The sequence below is a fragment of the Euprymna scolopes genome, chromosome 17 (genome assembly GCF_053919585.1).
Source record: "Euprymna scolopes isolate OS-2025 chromosome 17, ASM5391958v1, whole genome shotgun sequence".
NCBI lineage: Eukaryota > Metazoa > Mollusca > Cephalopoda > Sepiida > Sepiolidae > Euprymna > Euprymna scolopes.
In genome coordinates this window covers 52,661,318-52,667,357 of record NC_136498.1, presented here as the reverse complement: position 1 = coordinate 52,667,357, position 6,040 = coordinate 52,661,318, and the positions used below count along the sequence as shown (strand labels likewise).

The 6,040-nt window shown below is 31.8% G+C and overlaps 1 pseudogene; it reads right to left on the bottom strand.

Moving 5' to 3' along the window:
* Positions 1–4,551: 4,551 nt before the first annotated feature.
* On the bottom strand, positions 4,552–4,776 carry LOC145297254 (U2 spliceosomal RNA; annotated as a pseudogene).
* Between the last annotated feature and the right edge of the window lie 1,264 nt (positions 4,777–6,040).

The window sequence follows — 6,040 nt, the reverse complement described above, 5'->3', positions numbered from 1 at the left end:
GGATGCAACATGAATACTGGATTCGGCATTAAATAACTCGAAAATGGTTGATATGCTGTAAAAAAAACAACAGAATTTTCAAAGGAGATAATGTTTAGAAAAATGGTCTCATAAAAACATATACTACACTACCCCTCTTGAAGTGAGCCTTGAAAGATAACACATTAGTCCAGAGTCTATAAATATATAAAGGAGTAGGGGTTGTGTGTGTGTATGTGTGTGTGTGTGTGTGTGTGTGTGTGTGTGTGTGTGTGTGTGTGTGTGTGTGTAAACTCTCCTACAACCCAAATCACTGGACCGATCATGACCAAACATGGTATGATGATTGTCCCCATCTTGGGATGGTGTACACAATTTTCAAGGGTAAGGTCAAAGGCTAAGGCCATAGCCTATGTATATATACTCTTTTACACACCATCCGACTGATCATGACTAAACCTAGCATGATAATGGTGCGTCACCTAGGAATGTTGCACACCATTTTTCATAGTCAAAGCTAAAGATCATGGTCATAGCTTATATATGTATATACTCTCCTACAGCCCACACAACTGGACAAATTATAACCAAAGCTGGCAAAATGATGGTCTTTCACCTAGGGATGGTGCACACATATTTTCAATGTTAAAGTAAAAGGTCAAGATCATAGCCTATGTATATATACTCTCATATAGCCTATGCCAGTGAACCGATCATGTCCAAATCTGACATGATAATAGTCTCCGACCTAGGAGTGGTGCATACAATTTTTCAAGGTCATGGTCAAATGCTAAGGTTGGGACTTTGCTAGTAGTATAATAAACTTCATAGACTAGTCAAAGATCGTACAATAATAGAATTAAAAGAACTTATAGCATAGCTGTAGCTCCAGAAAAGTATATATTATATTTTCATTAGTTAATTTATATATATATATATATATATATACATATGTATATATATATATGTATATATATGTATATATATATATATATATATATATATATATTGTGAAGTTAGGCTTTGTAAGATGTTAACTTTGGTTAAAATCGGCTGTTCCTTCTTTCATCAGATTATTTCGATTATGGATTACTATAAATACTTCCGGTATAAAACCTATCAAAGAACACTCCCTGACACATGAGGTACATTTGTGTGTAATTTCATAAATATCGGCGCAGCTATATTCGAGTCTATAGAGAACGTATTTCCAACACACTAACACACAGACACAGTTATATATATATATATATATATATATATATATATATATATATATATATAAGGAAAAAAAATCGGCACAGCTATATTCGAGTCTATAGAGAACGAATTCACAGCACACTAACACAGTTCCTTATATATATATATATATATATATATATATATATATATATAACATAGACACAGTTCCTCATATGTATGTACATATATATATATATATATATATATATATATATATATATATATATATATATATATATATATATATAAGGAACTGTGTTAGTGTGCTGTGAATTGTATTTAAGAAGTTTTATTACCAAACAAGTTTAAAGACCCGACATATAAAATCAATAGTAGATTTTTGGTATGAGAGGTGCACGTTCAAAATGTTTCTGTTTACAGCACAATTGAAGCATAATACTTGAATTTTGCATTTTAAACTTTCATGCAAGCCATTACATATAGAAACTAACTACAGTACAATTTTTCCTACAATGTGTTGTGAACTACGTCACTGCAGGAAAGCGTTTGAAGCTTCCTCCAGGTGTACCGCGTTGAGTCCTTAACTAGAGCAGGCAATCAATCGATGTGATTGGAAAAAAAAAATGGGCGATTTTACCGATTTTGATGAAAATAAAAATATGGGAGTGTTAAATATTCATTGGTCATGGCTCAATTCCAAGCAACGTTTGGTCTCCTTGCTAGTATATACTAAAAGTAATTTCTTTGAGGTCTGGTTTGATTAATTAGATCAGGGAAAAAGTGAATTTCAAATGAATAAAAGCTATATAAAAATAATTAGTCTCTCTCTTGTTTATAATTGGCTATTCCTATTTTCTATTTTAAAGTTAGTTTGGTTTAATTTCTCTGTTCAAACGAATGATCAAAATCGCTTGTGTTACTTAAATTCATTTATTTAATTTTAACACTAAAATGATCATAAGAAAAGTCGAAAAAATAAAAAAAATTATATAATTAAGCAGAAGCACTGTTACTTTTAATACTGTTTACTTGTGTACACACACACACACACACACACATATATATATACATATATATATATATATATATATATATATATATATATATATATATATATATATATATATAGCTTAGGCGTTTGGACAATATTTGAACATTGTTAATTCACATGCCTGTCATAGCAACAGCTGAAAAGAGTAGCAGTTAGAAACGCCGACTGTCTAGGCGGTCGAGTTTCAAACCTGGCTTGAAATAGTTGCTTCTCCAGCCGCACTGATGAGTTGTAATACAACGAAATAGTACTGTATATGGATGACATATATATATATATATATATATATATATATATATATATATATATATATATATATATAGACGTTGATCGATCCATAAACTCCTTACAATGGTTATAACATTTTATTTATTGCCTAGCTGAAGTACCCGGCGTTGCTAGGTTGTATTTGATATATTGAATATTCCGTCGTCATACATAATTATCTTATTGATTAAACAAAACATTAATCCATAATGACTTCTTCTTCCACAACTTCTATGAAATAGGAGTAGTAGGTGCGTTTTTTGTAGAGGTCTCGCCAGTAGCCCTAATCCTCCTTTCTAGTTTAATCGTTTATCTTTTAGTTCCTCTTCTTTCGAAATATGATGAAGGAATTGTAATTATTATTTATATCATAGTGTATATCTGGAAACTGTTAAATCTCCTTTGGTTTTAATTATTTAATGTACAATATGTATAAAGATTACATTAGTAATCTATTCTTATTAGTTTTCAAAGATTTTATTGTAAATCGCGTACCATTACACAATTTAGGTGGATCAAAATTTTCTAATTATAAAACTGGAGCCCCTTCCTTCACTATCAGATTATGATGTGACATTTCAGGAGGTTGTAGTGAATTCTACAGGAAATTCTACTGCCTGATCTTCATCAATAGCACAATCAATGGATTAATAACTCTTGCAAAACAGTATAATTGATCATATTAACAGCATCATTTCTAGGGGCCAAGGTTGCTCTTTCACAAATCCATCCAATATTTCAAAAATTTAGACCAATATCTGAGAAAACCCTAGTCATCAGGTCACCATTGAATTTACAGTCTGGCCGCATGATAATGTGTGCAATTGAAGATCTCTATTCAATATTACTGAACCAGTGTCAATGAAAAGGCGGTGGTTTGAGAAAAGTTCTGCATCCAATAAATGTGCCCTCATAATAATATTCCCAAACTGAAACTCTAAAACGTGGTTACCAGGCAGTATTGCAGAAGTGCCGGATTTTCATATCAAATTTTAAATGGAAAGAAAGAATTTGAGACCGAATCAAACGTTCGCTTCCCAAAGACAGCAATATTTTGTTTTGATAGATAAACCATTTATTGCAGAGTAACGTTTTGTAAGACCTGTCTCACTTTTTAATTTTTTTATTGAATTTCGTTTAAAAATAATGGGCAAGAGAACTTCTGTTTATTTTTAATGCTTGCTGTCGTATTTTGTGATTTCAGTCTCGTAACGAAGTTTGGATTGTAAATTTCGACTTTTAAAGGTTTTCCGGTATGCTGACAACGAATATCACAGGTAAATTTGCGGCTTATAAATATATGAAACATATAATATCTAAAGCAAAACCGAATGTAATCCCTCGCAGCCATTTTTTTTTCACAACTGAGTAGTTAGTAATGCACATATGTGTGACTGAATCAAATGACAAAGCAAATATTTTTTCACCCCCAGTCCCTTGCAAAATTGAGATGCTTATTCCTAAAGATGTTCTTAACATAAGGAGGTTGCGGTATTTATTCCAAAAGCCGTTCTTAACATGGGGATGTTGGGAATGTTTATCTCGAAAGCCGTTACGCATATGCGTTACTAAAATGGCTGCCAAGGATTACATTAGCTTTTATGTTGGATAACAAATATTTTCATATCTGTTAAACTACTTAGTGTCCCAAATTTCACTGTAATATTCGTTATCACAATACACAAAAACCTTTAAAAGTTGACATTTCGAATGCGAACGATGTATTGTAGTTAATGCAAAAAAATACCGAAAAAAATGTATTTTAGTCAGAGACCAATTATTTGTTTTCTCAAAATTTATTGATTATTTATATTGTTTTTATCTATTTATTATTTAGCCTATATATTATAAACCAGTAGAATACAAAATTTATGATACAATCAATATCTTGTAATATTATTTATCCTTATACATATGTTTCAGAAATGTATTGTTCATAATCCTGTCTTCATCAATTCGTTTCAGGCAAAATCAATAATGAATTGTTTAATGATGAGAAACAGAGCAAAATAAAAAAAAAACATCTAGCACTCTTATTTTTTGTTTTCCCCCTTTTTTATAGCAGATTAAAATAATGTACCTATTTACTATGCCTCCCCACGGGACAGAGTTAGACACCAGGGTCGTTTTTTAACGTGGAGAAAAGGTACAAAAATAAAAATTGTCTCAGTCGTGAAGGATTTCTCCTCCACCGAAAGAGAACAAGAAATGGAAGTGCAGCATCTGAAGAACAGATACTACACTTTGATCTTGAACCAAAAGGCCAAGATTAAAATAATGTAATTCAGAAGTCTTATGTATATATTCTCAGACATGATGACGAAATACGAATTATGTCATAAATTTTGCATTCTACCGAGTTATTATATATATATATATATATATATATATATATATATATATATATATATATATATATATATAACTATTGATAAATAAGGAAAAAATAAAATTAGTCACAAATGAACACAAGCAATGGTAATGTATAGGATGCTAAATTCCTATTTGAAACGTAATCAATGGCTCAAGGCTGCAAATCCTTTCCTGGCAAACTTCAGTGCTGACCAATGAGATAGTAAGTTAGTATGATTATGCCAATAATTGAAAAGAGTAATTTGATAAGAAGTCCAGGATGAAATGCAGGCAGTGATTGAGACACAATCTACAAAGCCTGCGAACCCCGAAGCGATTGCAAACATGGACACTCTACTTGCCAACAGATTCAGTTGAAGCCCATTGGCCGCCAATAAACCGCCAATATTCAGCATCTAAACGCGTTGAAAAATGGACAGCGTGTATTGGTACTTCTAGTTGTCATGACGAGTAATTGAGGATATTGTAGTCTAAGTGTCTCTGGGTTGGTGTTGGGAGGAATCAAGTAAATTTGGTCATCTGAGAAGCTTAAATAGTACACCATCATATTCGGTTTAATGTACGTGTTATGCGTTGGCATGCGTTGCCCGACCTGACTCAAGAGTATTGAAAAAAAGAGTCATAAAATTCCTTAGTGGTTCTGTTTACACTGGTAATTTAAAAATGCTAGAAAGTAGCCTTTAAAAAGACAGTTGTTGTTGTGATCTTGACCAATGGCCAGTGCTCTCTTTTAACACTTACTTCCACTAAGCAACTACTTTTTTTTAAATAAATAAAATATCATCAAGTACTCTTTGAGGTTTGGTTAGGAAATGCATATGTACACACAAGCTCATAATAACGATTGGGATTCTATTAAGTAGGTTTAATTCCATGGTGTGAATGTGGTATTGTGGTGAAAGGCGACGACTAAGAGTAATCTCAAAGTATCGTAGACAATTAGAAAGACCCTCGACCTCCATCCAAAGTTTACAGGGCTTCATGCCTAAGTTTAATGCAAATTATTTTTTATTATTTTGATGTACACATTATTTTAATATTGTATTTATATGATGGCCAATAAACTAAATATATAGGAACAAAGTGTAGTATCTGTTCTAATGCTACACTTCGTCTCTTCTGTCTTCCGTCATTAAATGGGGAAATTCTTGATTAAGGACAATTTTA